The 15,363-nt window shown below is 49.6% G+C and overlaps 1 protein-coding gene across 3 annotated transcripts in view; it reads left to right on the forward strand.

Moving 5' to 3' along the window:
- The window catches only part of WNT3A (Wnt family member 3A), a 47,299-nt gene that overhangs the window by 19,359 nt on the left and 12,577 nt on the right, over positions 1-15,363 (forward strand). The window lies entirely within an intron of this gene.

The following is a 15,363-nucleotide window of genomic DNA, read 5'->3' on the forward strand; positions in this document are numbered from 1 at the left end:
AGAACGCAGAGGTTCCTCCTGCTTCCCCTTTCCCAAAAGCAATTACGTAGTTCCACGGGGACAAGATTAACCATTGCAGGTTTCCTGCAGGAGCCAGGACTTCAGGCAGGTCTTAGAGAGAAAATATAAAAACAAACAAAAAACACAGAAAGGGAGAGGGTTGGAGATCACAGAGGCACACAGCAGAAGTTATTCAGGGTCATGGAGCCAGGGGTTTATTTTGGGAAGGAGAGGAAGATTGGGAGTGCTGGGTATTGGTTAACTTACGGTGAAGAGCAAACGTTCACAAAACCTAGTAGTTTAAACAATATTAATCATGTGTTATATGTCCCAACATCTGCAGATGTAGACAGATGCAGTAGGCAGGGCTGGTCTCTGCACCTCTGCTGGTCCTCATTTCTCTTACATATCTGGTGGCCAATGCTGCGGTCAGCAGGAATACCCACAAGTAGCCTCTTCACGTGACCTGGGTTCCCTTAAATATAGTGGACAGGCCCTCCAGCAAGTGGGGGGAGAAGGAGGGAGAGAGAAAAAGAGAGAGAAAGAGGGAGAAAGGCTACTTTCACTGAGCAAAATGTTTTCAAGATGTATCCACCTGTAGCATGTTTCAGCACTTTATTCCTTTTTATGGCTGAATTATATTCTACTGTATGGATGGGTCACCTTCTGTTTATCCATTCATCTGTTGATGGACACTTGGGTTGTTTCCAACCTTTTTTGGCTATTGTGAATAATGTTGATATGAGCACTTTTTACAAGTATCTGTTTGAATACCTGTTTTCAGTTCTTCTGAGTATACTCCTAGAAGTGGAATTGCTCAGTCATATAGTAATTCTGTGTTTTGAGGAATTACCAAACTGTTTTCCACAGCAGCTGCACCATTTTATATCCCCACCAGCAGCACATGAGGGTTCCAGTTTCTCCGCATCTTGTGCCAATATTTGTTATTCTTTGTCTGTTTTTTCCTTTAGCCCTCCAGTGGAAGCGAAGTGATGTCTCATTGTAATTTTTATTTGCACATCCCTGATGGCTAATGATGTTGAGCATCTTTTCATGGGCTTGTTGAACATCTGAATGTCTTCTTTGGAGAAATGTCTATGCAAGTCCTTTGCCCAGTTTTTAATTGGGTTGTTTGTCTTTTTGTTGTCGAGTTGTCAGAGTTCTTTATATATTCTAGACACTAGATACTTATCAGAAATACAATTTGCAAATATTTTCTCCCTTGTATAGATTGTCTTTTCAGTTTTGTGACAGTGTCCTTTGATGCACAGAAGTTATAAATTTTGGTGAGATTCAATTTACCTATTTAGATGTCATATCAAAGTAAGCATTGCCTAATCTAAGGTTACGAAGATTTACACCTGTGTTTTCTTCTAAGAGTTTTACAGTTTTACTTCTTACATTTAGGTCTTTGATCTGTTTTTAGTTATTTTTTGTATATGGTGAGAGGTAAGGGTCCAGCTTCATTCTTTTGCACGTGGGAAACCAGTTATTTCAGCACCATCTGTTCCAAAGACTAGTCTTTCCCCCATTGAATGGTCCTGGCACTCTTGTCAAAAATCAGTTGTCCCTAGATGTCTGGGTTTATTTCTGGACTTTCAATTCCATTCCATTTGTTGATATTCCTATCATTCTGCCAATATCACACTATTATGTTTTCTGTAGTTTTATAGTATGTTTTAGAGTTGGGAAGTATAAGTCCTCCAACTTAATTTTTGTTTTACAAGATTGTTTTGGCTTTTTTGGGATCCCTTGTAATTCCATATGAATTTTAGGATGGTTTTTCCATTTCTGAAAAAAAGGCAGTTGGAATTTGTTTTTTAACATCTTTACTGGAGTATAATTGCTTTACAATGGTGTTAGTTTCTACTTTATAACAAAGTGAATCAGCTATACATATACATATATCCCCATATCTCCTCCCTCTTGCATCTCCCTCCCACCCTCCCTATCCCACCCCTCTAGGTGGTCACAAAACACTGAGCTGATCTCCTTGTGCTATGCGGCTGCTTCCCACTAGTTATCGGTTTTACATTTGGTAGTGTATATTTGTCCACGCCACTCTCTCACTTTTTTATGGAGATTGCATTGAATCTTTGAGAAGTATTGCCATCTTAACAGTATTAAGTCCTCTAATCCATGAACATGGGATGTCTTCCACTTATTTAGGTCTTCCTTAATTTTTCAGCAGTATTTTGTAGTTTTTAGTGAACAAGTCTTGTACATCTTTGGTTAATGCATTCCTAAGCATTTTTATTCTTTTTGATGCTATTATAAATGAAATATTGTTTTATTAATTTCCTTTTCAGATTGTTCACTGATTATGTATAGAAGTACAATTGATTTTTGTGTTTTGATCCTGTATTCTGCAAATTTGCTTAATTGTTTCATTAGTTCTAAGAGTTTTGTGTGGATTCTTTAGGATTTTCTATATATGAGATCATGTCATCTGTGAATAGAAACATTTTTGCTTCTTCCTTTCCAATTTGGAATCCTTTTATTTCTTTTTCTTGCCTAATTGCTCTGGCTAGCACTTTCAGTACTATGTTGAATCGGAGCAGTGAGAGTGGGCACCCTTGTCTTCTTCCTGATCTTAGGGGGAAAGCTTTCAGTCTCTTACCATTGAGTATATGATGTTAGCTGTGGGATTTTCATAACTGCCCTTTATCAGGCTGAGGAAATTCCCTTCTATTCCTAATCTGTTGAGTGTTTGTATCATGAAAAGGGTGTTAGATTACATCAAATGTTTTTTCTGAATCAATTAAGATGATCACGTGGTTTCACCTTCATTCTATTAATGTGGCATATTATTATTGGTTGATTTTCATCCATTGAACCGCCCTTGCATTCTTGGGATAAACCCCTCTTAGTCATGGTATATCATCCTTCTAATATGCTGGAGGACTTAGTTTGAAAGTATTTTTTTGAGGACTTTTGCATCAATATTCATAAGGAATATTAGCCCATAGTTTCTTTTCTTGTAGTGCCTTTGTCTGGTTTTGGTATCAGGATAATGCTGACCTCATAGAATGAGGTAGGAAGTGTCCCCTCCTTTTCCATTTTTTTGTAAGAGGTTGAGAATGATTGGTGTTGACTCCTCTTTAAATGTTTGTTACAATTCACTAGTGAAATTCTTCTTTGCTGGGAGGTTTTTCATTTCTAATTCAATCTCTTTACTTGTTATAGGTCTTTTTGGATTTTCTATTTCTTCTTGGGTCAGTTTTGGTAGTTTGTATGTTTCTAGGACTTTCTCCATTTCATCTAGGTTAGTCCTTCATTTTTGAAAGATAGTTTTGCCAGATGTAGAATTCTTGGTTGACAGTGTTTTTCTTTCATCACTTTAAATATATCATCCCACTGCCTTCTGGCCTTATTAGTCTCTGATGAGAAATTGACTGTTAGTCTTATTGAGGATCCTTTTTACATGATGAATAACTTCTTTCTTGCTGCTTTCAAGATTCTCTCTTTGTCTCTACCATTTGATAGTTTGATTAAAATGTCTCAATGTGAAGCTCTCTATGTTTATCCAACTTGAAGTTTGTTGAGCTTCTTGGGAGTATCTTGAGTCTTCGAGGTTTTTTTTAAATCAAATTTGGAACTTTTGGCTATTATTTCTTTAAATATATTCTTTCTGCTCCTTTCTCTCTATTGTCTTCTTCTGGGACTCCCACAATGTGTTTGTTGCTACATTTGATGGTGTCCCACAGGTCTGTTCATTTTTCTTCATTGTTTTTTCTTCCTTCTCCTCAGACCGTATAATTTCAGTTAAACTATCTTCAAGTTCACTGATTCTTTCTTTTGCCTGCTCAACTCTGTTGAAAACTTAAAGTGAACATTTCATTTCAGTTATTGTACTTTTCAGCTCCACAAATTTTATTTGGATTCTGTTTATAATTTCTGTCTCTTTATTGACAGTCTCTCTTTGTTGAGAAATTTTTCTCCTGGTTTCCTTTATCTCTCTGAGAACATTTAGGACAGTTGATTTAGAGTCATTGTCTAGTATGTTCAGTATTTGTGCTTCCTCAGAGGTAATTTCTGTTAATTTAATTTTCTTTTTCCTATGGATGGGCCATACTTTCTTGTTTCTTTGCATGCCTAGTAATTTTTTGTTGAAATGTGGAGTTTTTGAATATTATAATATGGTAACTCGGGAGATTAGATTCTTCTTCCTCTTCAGGGTCTGTTGTTGTTACTATGGGTTGTTGTTGCTTGTTTGTTTAGTGCCTTTTCTAAACTATTTTTAATTACTGCATTCTATGTCATGTGTGGTTCTCTGAAGTCTGTTTCTTTAGTTTAGAGTCAGCTAGTGGTTTGGCAGAGATTTCCTTAATATCCTGGGATAACAACAACAACAGGAAAAAGGCCCCCACTCTGCCATATTGCTGATGCCACTTTGTATCATCTTTTGAGACTTAGCCTCAAAGGCTGGGCAGTGCCACATTCTGTTGGTCAAGGCAGTTACAAAGGCCCACCCAGATTTTAGGGTAGGGGACACAGACTCCACCCTTGATAGCATGTTAAGGTCACCTTGGGAAATGAGCATTAAGGATGGGATATTCATTGGTGTGGCCACCTATGGAACTGCCATCCAATCTAGGATGGGCCAACAGAGATTTGATGCCTGAGGTGGGTCCCCAGGGGCCACCGCTGAACATGCTGTCAGCAGCAAGGGTAGGCCACAGAAGACATAAGAAGAGAGGATGCCAAAGGAAGGCTACTAGGACAGAGGTAGGGTGGGTCACATCAGCAAAGATCTGCTGGGGGCCCTGTAGTCCCGAGGGGCATTGGTGACAGGATGGCAAAGGCCATGTGCCACCTCTTCCACACACCTGTTTCCCATCTTGTAAAGGGCAGCCCCATCCTTCTGTTACTTGGAGTCACCCATGATTCCTCTCCGTTGCAAGTCCCATCAGCAGTACCTTCAGAGTCATTCCTGAATCCAACCATTTACCACCAAGCCCAGCCACCCTGACACCCTGCATGATCAAAGTGGCTCCTATACAACTGCTCAGTCCCATTCCCAATGTCCCTGAGGCCAAAAGAGCTGTGTCAACCACACCCCTCCTTCACATGGGCCCTCCAGGGCTCCCAGCTCTCTCGAATCCTCTGGCCCTGCTGCCTCTTTTCCCTCCACCTCTTCATCCTCCCTGTGCCCCTCTCCAGCCCCACTGGCCTCTTGGCTGCCTCCCAAACACTGAGTACAAGTCTATCTCCACCTTTGTTTTTGCATATCCCTCTGCCATTGCTCTTTTCTCTGCCTTGTGTGTGATTCCCTGCCCATTTCCCTCAGTCTCCTTCTAAATGCCACCTTGTCTCCTGTGTCATGTAGCATCCCCCATGCTGACCCTCTCTATCCCTGTCACCCGCTATCACATCTTGCTCCCCGTTGTCCTCAGTCCTTTACCATCACATCCATCAACCACCCCATGAGTACTGTGAGGCCCACCCCAGCTGCCCTGTCTGTCTTGCCAGCACGTGGCCTGTACATATGGGAGGAACAAATGGCCTTGCTCAGACCTGGCAGCCAGAATGCAGAGGAAGGAAGAACAAAAGATGTCTGGGAGGAAGACACACCAGGCCCTGAGACTGCTGGCATACTGTGGGCAGAGGTCCTGAGAGTGCAACTGAGCATTGCATTAAGGGCAGGTGGGGCCCGGTGGTGTTTGTTCAAGGGGTCGGGGCTCTCCGACATCAGGCAGTCATGGTCATGCCCCTCGAGGTTGGTCTGTATTCTCTAGGAGCAAGAAGGGGCAGAGGAGAGTCATGTCATGTGACCTTGACCAGCAAGTCAGCTCACTTCCTGGAGCACTAGCGTCCCCATCTATAAAATGGGAGAATAATTGCCACAGCCAACTTCACAGAGCTACTGGCTGGGTTAATTATACATCAGCTCCTGCGGGGATGGCCACCCTGACATGTGTGGGAGAAGTTAGGGCCACAGGGTGATGTGACACATTGAGTGTGGGGGCATGTGTGTGTGAGTGTGTGTGTGCATGCATGTACATGTGCGTGATTGTGTGTGTGGTGCCTGCACACGTGTGTATGCATGTGTATGAGTGTGTACTTGTGTGTTTGAACACGTATGTGTTCACGTTTTTGCATGTTCATATTTGTGTGTAGTACGCGTGTGCATTTATGTACGTGTGTGTATGGTGTGTAGTGTGTGTGTGGTGCAGGGTCCCATGCTGTGCCATGGTCAGGGAGGTATGCCCATCAGTTTCACCATGCCTGGGAGGGCCCAGACAGGATCATGGTGCCATCTGGGTTCCTGGCTCCAGAGCCTGATGCGGGTGTCTAGGGTCCCCACACTCCTAAGTAAGAGGAAATGTCAGGGATTTCGGGAAGAAGGCAGAAGCCTGTACACCTGACATGGCTGCCATCCTGGTGGTGGAGGAAGGCTGTGTCAGGTGGGGTCAGGCCCCACCTGGAAGCCAGAGAAGGAAATGTGGATTTATTTCTGGGCTCTCTTCTACCCCATTGGTTCACATGTCTGTCCTATGCCCAGGCCACACTGTCTTGACTTCTGTGGCCCTGTAGTAAGTTTGAAAACAGGGAAGTGTGAGTCCTCCAACTATGTTCTGCTTTTCCAAGCTTGTTTCAGCTTCTTGGGGCTCCTTATAAAGGGATTTTAGGATCAGCTCATCAATTTCTGCCAAAAAAAAAAAAAAACTTGGTTTTTTAGAGATTGCATTGAATCTGCAGATCACTTAGAGGAATATTGCCATCTTAACAATTTGAAGTCCTCTGATTCATAAACATGGAATGTCTTTCCGTTTATTTAGGTCTTTAACGTCTTTCAATGACATTTTGCAGTCTTCAGCAGACAAATCTTCTATTTATTCCTAAGCATTTTTTTCTCTTTGATGCTATTATAAATGGAACTGTTTTCTTAATCTCATTTTTGCATTGTTCATTGCTAGTGTATAGCAACATGGTTGATTTTCAAATATTGATCTCATACTCTATAACCTTGCTGAAGGTTTATCAATTCTAATAGATGTTTCATGCATTCCTTAGAATTTTCATGTCATTTGCTAATAGAGACAGTTTTCTCCCGTCTGGACACTCTTTATTTATTTATTTTTTTCTTGCTCAGTTGCCCTGGCTGGAGCCTCCAGGAAATGGTGAATAGCAGTGAGCAGAGCAGGTGCCCCTGATTTCTTCCTGATCTTAGAGGAACAGCTTTTGGGGCCCATTCTGTTCTTAAAATTTAAAGATCTAGGCATGAGGATCATCCTTCAGAAAAATAAACAGATAAAAGGGAGAGTTTTGATATAATGTCTCTTGATTCTTTGAATTTTTTCTGAGTTACCTGTGCCAAAAATCTCACAGTGATATATTATCAAAAAGTTTTAAAAATTTTGTCAGCTCATCATTCAATTGGGTCCTCTTTCATTCTGAAACAAGAAATTGGAAACACCTGATTTACACAGAGCTTGGTGTCCCAATCTTTATAGATGGTACCAGGGCTGGACATGTGCCAGGAAAACTGGGCGTCTCTTCATGGGTCAAGTGGGAGATGGGTGGTCCTAGAAGGGGAGGCGGGAGAAGAAGCAACAATGCCAGTGAGGTTGCCTTGGAATCACCCATGCCGACCTACGCACCCCTAGGGATATGTGAACCTGCCTTGGAGACCCCTGGGGCACAGCATCACCCTCACAGGCCCACAGGCTTCGTCCCTTTTCTGCACGTTCAGACACAGGATCCTGTCATGCTCAGCTCCAAACCCGCAATCTTCCAGCTATGGTCAAACACACAAGCACCTTAGTCAGGACAGCTGTGGAGGCCCTGAGGCCTGCCTCTTGACCCCTGCCCATACTCCCTTCTGTGTTACCCACATCGGGGTGCCACATCAGCCATGCTGTCTCCCAGGCGACTTTTCCAACATCGCCATTATAGATGGTCCCTCCCTGCCAGTCCAGAGCTGCCTGCACCTGCCCCTCGCTGGACCCCACAGTCTGAAATGGGGTCAGTGTTTGTGGGCCCCATTTTTGCAATCCTCATCCTCTCCAGATCCTTCTTACCTTTAGCTCTCAGCCCACAGGAACTACCTGGGGGGCAGCTCCTGGCCTCCAGAGCAGCTCCTAGTTTCCTGCCTCCAACCTCAACATCACTCTCCCGGGACAAAAGCTGAGCCCCGCAGGGTGATCTCAGGTCTGGTGTGGGGCCTCCTGCCATGCACAGCGGCACATAGGGCAGTACCACGGTTTGCTCTGGCACAGAATGGGTGCTTTATAAGGATGTGCTGAGTGAGTGACTGAAGGATGAGCACATATGCCTGAGGGGGCCCACATGGGTAGGGTTCCCTGGGGAGGGGGCCGTCTGAGCTGGATCTTAAAGGGTTTTCTCTCTTTCTTTAAAACATGTATACAGTGCTTTTGGAGCTGTGTGTTAAGTGTTTTACACACAGCAGTAAACTGAATCCCAGCACCCATCTCATGAGCCAGCACTATGGTTACAAGTTAAAGAAACTGAGGCACAAAGAAGGGGCTAGGCCAGGACTCCTAAGAATGTGCCAGCCTGTGGTGGAGGGGGTGGTGGTGTCTGTAGGGGCACTCCAGGTGAGAACAGGCGCTGCAGGTGCCCAGGGCCTGCCCCAAGGAACAGACAAGTCACTAACTTCTGGGCTAGGGGCCCAGGGAGTTCCCCCTCTTCCTCTGCACTCCCTCACTTCCTTGAAAGCCTCTCAGGGGGAACCAAGACTCCAGCAGGCCTCTGGGACCCTCGTGTGGCCTTGGTGTCCCAGTCCCTTTGCCCCCACATCCACCCTTCCCATGTCCACTCTCCCCTCTTGTCCTCTCTCCCCCGTGTCCACTCTCCCCCATGTTCTCCCCTTCACGTCCACTCCCACATGTCCATGCTCCTTCCTCTGCCCTTTGCCCCCTCTGCTCCCCCCTCCCCCGACCTGATCTCTGCCCCTCCCTCCCTCCTCCATTTTCAGCTGGATGAAAGTCATCTCAGCTCCCATACGCCCTCACCACTTGGTCTAATGAGAAAGAGGAAGCCCTCTCTCCCCCATCGCTTGCCACGGGGCTGAGAAATGGCCGGATTCATTGTGGCGCAGAGCTGAATGGCCCAGGAGGAAGGAGCCTGCCAGGTGCCCCAGAGAGAGGCCAGCTCTGGGAGGCCATTGTGGAGGCCCCCGCCTGGCCACCGGGCCACACTCACAGTAATCAATCTGATTGGATTAGGGTCAGGGCGACCCTAATCGTGTCAGAGGTCACTCAGGCTTTGTGGCAAGGTCCGTGGGGTGCTTGACCACCCCTGCTGAGGCGGCCTAGTTGAACAAAGCTTAACACTGTCAGCTGAGCAGAGGGCCCCAGCCCCGTGTGGAGGTGTGCGAGTGTGTGCGTGTGGGGTGAGGATAAGAGGGAAAGAGCGTGTGCTCATGCCTCCTGCTTCCAGCTCACACACACACACAAACCACCATCTGCCTGGCCTGGGGCTGGGGGCTGGGTGGGCCAGGTGGACCCCGGAGAAGCTGCCACCGAGGAACGTGGGGTTGGGAGACAGAGGTGAGCCCGGGCTCGGAAGAAGTACCCTCCACCCTCAGCTTCCACAGCAGCAGAACCATGGAACCTGCATTAGCCAGAAAGTATTTGAAGAATTTTGAGTGCATGAAGGCTGGCACACGATTGCAGCTTATCTGTCCCTCCAGGCAGGCCCCTGGACACCTGGAGCGCCTGCTTTCCCTGAGAGCTGCCCGACACCCACTCTTGACCCCCGGTGAGGTGAAGGGGTGGGGAGGCCAAAAGGCAGGGAAGGCAGGTCCCAGACCTCAGTGCCTTAGCAGACACTCCTGGAGGAAGCCCAGCCAGGGCCATGCCCCTAGGGAAGCACAGTGGGTGCAGCTGGTCCAAGGTCCAGGCCAGGGGGTTTGTGGGTGGCACACGACTTTGCGGGGACCTGGGTCTCAGCTGGGTGGAGCATTTGCAACTTACAGAAATGGAAGGGGCCATAAAGAGGTGAGTCATCCACAGTGGGGAGCAGGACCCTTGATGCCTCTCCCACTGGTGTCCCAGCACGTCAGCACGAACAGGTGGGGCATGGTCCCCAGCCTCATCATCAGTGACCTCTAGAAACCGGGCCTCAGCCTGTGTCCATCCACTAGTTTAGTGCCCTCGGTAGAGTGCCCTTGGCAGTGGCTTTCCCAGGCACCCCCAAGCCTGGGCTATAGTGGCTTCCCTAAAGAAGAGACTGGGGGAGCCACTCGACCCTGCCTCTGATTCCAGCATACGTGCCTCCAAAACTCCCTTCGGGGGGCTCAGGACCTGGAGGACACAGGGCCTGCACATCTGCATTCCAGGTGGGGCATCCCCATTGGCAGAGGGAGCCTTGCTGCTGGTAGAAGTGGGCTGACTCTCGCTGTGGGGTCTGCACTTGGACCTCACCCATTGGGCAGCTGAGCTGGGGACCCCGGCTGACCCCTCAAAGCACATCATGTCAGAGTCCTGGCTGGTTACCCTAAGGGCAGGGTCTGTGGGTGTCAATCAAGGTCTCCGCAAGTGTGTTCCGGGTGCCTGTTGCCTTCTCTGTCTCCCCAGACAGTGCTCCTATCCCCTCGCAACCCTCCGCCCGTGCCCTCGGACAGCCCTGGGACAAGCACCCACGTCTGCCTGCCTTCTTGCCCATTCTCCTTGGGGGTAGGGCTGGGGAGGATCAGGAGGGGGGACAGCATGGCCTGTCCCCTCCCCAGCAGAGCCCCTTCCCTTGGCCAGGCTCCAGGGGGTGGTCTGTCCACCTCCTTGTGTGTCCCGGCTTGATCTGCGGAGGGCCGGCGTGCAGGCACGGGGCCGGGGCAGGACAGCCAGGACGGCACAAGCCACAGGGCTCAGGAGGGGTCAGAGAGAAGAAGGGGCCCTTGAGGGAACCGGCATCCCTGAATCCAGGTTGCAACCCCTGACCCTCATCGGAAAGTGTTTCGGTTCACGGTGGTTGGGGAGCTCCGACTGTCTCTGCGGCCTCCCCCGTATATCATTAACTCTCCCCAGTTGGGGGTGTGTGTAAAGGGGCCAGGAGAGACCCCAGCGACACCCTGCCGCGCCCGGCTCAGAAAACAATATCCCCACGACGACGACAAGATTAAGCACAAGAGAAAAGTGAAAATGCTGCTGGCGATTCACACGCCCTCGGGAGTGCTGTGTTAAAGCGTGTGAATAGCGAGCTCCCCTCGCGCCCCAGGCCCCTGGGCTGCGCATACCTCCCGGTTGCTATGACTGGCTTGCTATGGCCTAATCGCCGACGAGGGGGGAAATTCATATAAAATATCGAGAGCCATTGTGGGCCTAACGCGGCGTGACAGTGGCTCACAAAGCCAGATTCATTAGCCCCAGCAGGTAATCAGGACGCCGGCCGTGCTGGCGGCCGGGCGGTGTCAGGGGCCGCAGCTAGAGCGGGGCGCAAGCTGCATTCCGCTCTCAGGTGGCTCCATCCTTTGTGCAGGACGGGCCAACGGGATTACCAAATGCCATTGCCCATTGCGACACCCCCTCCTGGCCGCCCCGCTAGCTCTGAGACCAAGGAAGGTGGGCTGTGTGGGAAGGGAGCAAACTGCCGGCTAGGGGCTCAGGCCAGTCTCCCATCTCTTCTTCCCTCACGTTGGGGCGTTGGTAGAGGGAAGAGGTGCCAACCTCTGAATGCTCTAAAAGTGCCCTCGAGGCCTTCATGGGCCAGGGAGACAGACACAGAGCATTTGCTGACCTCTCTGCACTTGCGCAGGTACTGCAAGACTTGCTTGTCTTTTGGGGGGTGGCCGTCCCCGGAATTGCCTCTCTGCATCCTCCCCCTCCTACAGCCGCTCACCTGCCAGGTGTGCAGAGGCCCAGGCCTGGCCCAAGGAGGCTGAGTGGTGCCTGAGAGGGAGCCACAGTCGCTGCCCTTGAGTGTGTGCTAAGGATGCGGCATGAGTGAGGGCACCGAGTTCTCTCTGTGTCCTGCCAGTGATGCTCTGTGGGCAGGTGGGAGCAGAGAGCGGCCCCCACAGAGGCTCCCGTGGAGGCTCAGTGCCCACAGGAGCCATTTGCCCTGACCTGGCCTCTCTGTAGCCCTGTCCAGCTGTGAGCACCAGCAGCTGCCACGAAGAACTCTACCTGGAGCGCCAGGGAAGACTCACAGAGGGCCCCCAGCTGAGTGGGGAGGAGCCTGTAGGATGGGGGATTCTCCTCACATACCTGGCGAGAGAGAAGCTTCCCTGCAGGGCAGTAGAGTGGTGGGGCTGGGGTCCAGGACTCCCCACCCTGGGCAGGTGATTGTGGTTGCAGCCATGGTCCTGACCGTGGGGAGGGCGTCTCCATGGAGACAAGGGAGCCTGCCTTAGGGCTGCACCCTCTCTGCTGACCAACCCCAGCACCAAGGCAGGGAGTCTGACCCAAAAGTCAACACTGCCCAGGGGAGTAGTGGAGCCCCAGGTCTCCAGGGGCCACGGGGCAGGCACGCCCAGGAGAGAGAGGGCTGTCCCTCAGGCCAGAACTCAGGCAGGAGGAGGCTTTGACAGGCAGGTCCTACAGTTCCCAAGGAGGAGGTCACACCCCACCCTGCTCCAGGCTGAATCCCCACCCAGCCACCAGATGATAGCAGCCAGGCCCCAGTGACCCAGGGCCTCACTTCACATACGAGCCAGGCCAGAGATGCACAGCCCACTGCAGGAGCCCGGAGCAGGGGGAGTATGTGAGACCCTCCGTGTTAGCCACCTCCACGTCCCTCTAATGGGGGGGGGAGTGTGTCAGAGACACCCTTGCCACGGTAAACTCCTCCCCTCTCCCTGCAGAATCCCGTCCTGGGACCTCCCTCCCAAACACCTCCTGAGTCTGGCCAACTTCCAGAGGAGGGGGCTTAGGAATCTGAGACCATAATGGAGCCTGAGTTCAGCTCAGGGATGCATCAGAATCACCAGAGGACTGCTTACAGATATAGATGCCCCCCACCCAGAACAGTGGGCCTGGGTCCACTGGTAGGTCTGCAGTGACCACTGCTGGGGCACCTGGTTACCTGCAGAGCTTCTCAAAGGGTCCACTGGGTGGACTCCACAGATAGAACACCCAGGAGCTTGATCTCATTGGTCAGTGGTCGAATTTGAACCACAATCCCCTTCCAGGAACTTCCACTGCCAGGGGTCACACTCTAACCTCCGAAAAGCGCTCCAGCGCCCCCTCAGGCCAACGGGCTTATCCCAGGAGCCCTTGGCCATCCCCTTCTTCTCATCTGGTATCAGGCCTCCATAGCCTTCCCCTTCCAGGAGAGGACAGATGGGCCTCTCCTCACTCCCTGTGGCTGTGAAGTATGGGGCCCAGCAGGGCAGGTGGGCCCTTCACCTCCTGAAAGCTGCAACTACTGAAACAGCCTGGTGGTCATGGGACCCACGGCTGGGGGGTGCAGGAGCCTCTCCTGCGACCCCTGTCTGGGCTCAGTACTCACTGTCGGGCAGCCTGGGACCGGGGCTGACCCATTTTGAGCCTTCACACATCATTGGGACTGAGAGGGCCTGCAGGGTCCATGGTGGTGGCTCAGCAGAGAGGAGCCCTCTCTTTCTGTCCGGACCAGTCCTCTCAGCAGTTATAAAAAGATGCGCAGGGCCCAGGGCAGGGAGGCCTCTGGGCAGTGCTTTCCTATCAATCCCTGATAAAAGGGCCTTCTATGTTAAAAAAAAAAAAAAAAAAGGGCCTTCTGGGTAATCTCCCAGAGGGAAAATCAGCTCTGGGACAGAGCCTGCAGCCTTCTTGTCCACTTAGAACACAGTCAGTGCTCAATAAGTAGTTGCCAACCACCAGCTTCATGGTGAAATGTGAAAGGCGAGGCCCTTGGAGTAATTTTTTTGAGCTTTCTTCAGCATATAGGACTTTGGAACTGTATCCTTTTTTAATGTTAAAAGGTCCTTTTCTGAAATTATGATAGTCATGTCTTATGTGTCTTATTCTCTCAAAAAAGTAACAACATTTTGCAGTCCTATTTCAGTCCCCAAGTAATTTCTAGTACTTGCCAAGCCTATGAAATCCAAATCTGGAGACAGGATTTGTTAAAGTCTCTCTAGTTCTAAAGTTCTGAGACCCAGGGAAGTGAAGTAACTGCCAAAGCCCATCTCACATGTGACACTCAACCCTCGTGCCCAGGGCTGGGCTGGCCTCAGTGATGATGCAGCCCTGCCAGGTGACTCCCCCTGCCCCCCCTCAGACTCCCAGCTCTTGCCATATAGTCCTCCTTCACCTGCCCCAGACTCTACCTCTACCCTTCCATCCATCCACAATTCATCCACCCTTCCATCAATCCATCATCCAGCCAACATCCACCCACTATCCTCTGTCCACCACCACACATCCATCCATCCACTCGCCCATCCACCCACTCTCCACCATCCACCCATTCATTCATCCATTCACCCATCCACCATCCATCCATTCAGGCACCCATCCATCCCAGGCCTGCCCCAGAGCTCACATTGCCAAGCCTACTGTGTGTCCTTGTTCCCCTTACTCTCTTCATCGTAAACTGTAAGCTCCCAAAGGCAGGTGACTCAGCACAGCCCAAAGCAAGGAACCTGACTTGCAATAGCAGGGCCTCCCACTAAAGGAATGCAAGGATTCCTCCGGTTCACCCTCCTCCTTCCCAGTGCAGGGATTCCCTCCACCTAACAGTGGGTCATCCAGTTTATGCTTGATTACCGCAAGAACAGGTAGCTCCTTCAACCTTTCAGAAAGCCTGGGTTGTTAGACATGTCATCAGATAGAGCAGCAATCCACTTTCTTGCAGACTTCTTACCTGGGTTCTTGAGAATGGGCACCCTGCATCTTACTTATTTTATATTCCTAGTGTATGGCTCATTATAGACTCTCAGGTCCTGGAAGGGTGGATGGATGGATGGATGGATGGTAGAAGAATAAATGGATGGATGGGTGGATTGTAGATGGATGGATGGCTAGATGGTAGAAGAATGAAAGGAAGGGTATATCACTGATACTTTGCATGAACTCAATAAATAATTGCTAATGAGACAACTTCAAGTTTCTGGGGAAGATGTTTTTCTCGATGGAAGACGCTTGTCTTACAGAAAGACTTTGTTACAAGATTCCCTTTCTTCTTCCTTTTCCCAAGCCCTAACTGCAGTGTGGGATAAGAGTCCTGGGCTGGAACAGAGCAGGACTGAGATAGATCAAAACACTCATGCAGGCTCTATCGCAGCAACTTGGTAAATTGACAAAATTTGTCCTTAAGCACCCCCCTCTCATAGCCCGTGTCCCCTCCTCCTCTCTTGACCTGTCATAGCCCATTCAAAAGAAGACATTTTGCTGGTGACAGAGGTATTTCCAGTCTCATCTCCGAGATGCAATTCTCTTCCCACAGGCAGGATGGTTCTCTCTCCCCCTCCCTAGC

Source organism: Lagenorhynchus albirostris, chromosome 3 (assembly GCF_949774975.1).
Source record: "Lagenorhynchus albirostris chromosome 3, mLagAlb1.1, whole genome shotgun sequence".
Classification (NCBI taxonomy): Eukaryota; Metazoa; Chordata; class Mammalia; order Artiodactyla; family Delphinidae; genus Lagenorhynchus; species Lagenorhynchus albirostris.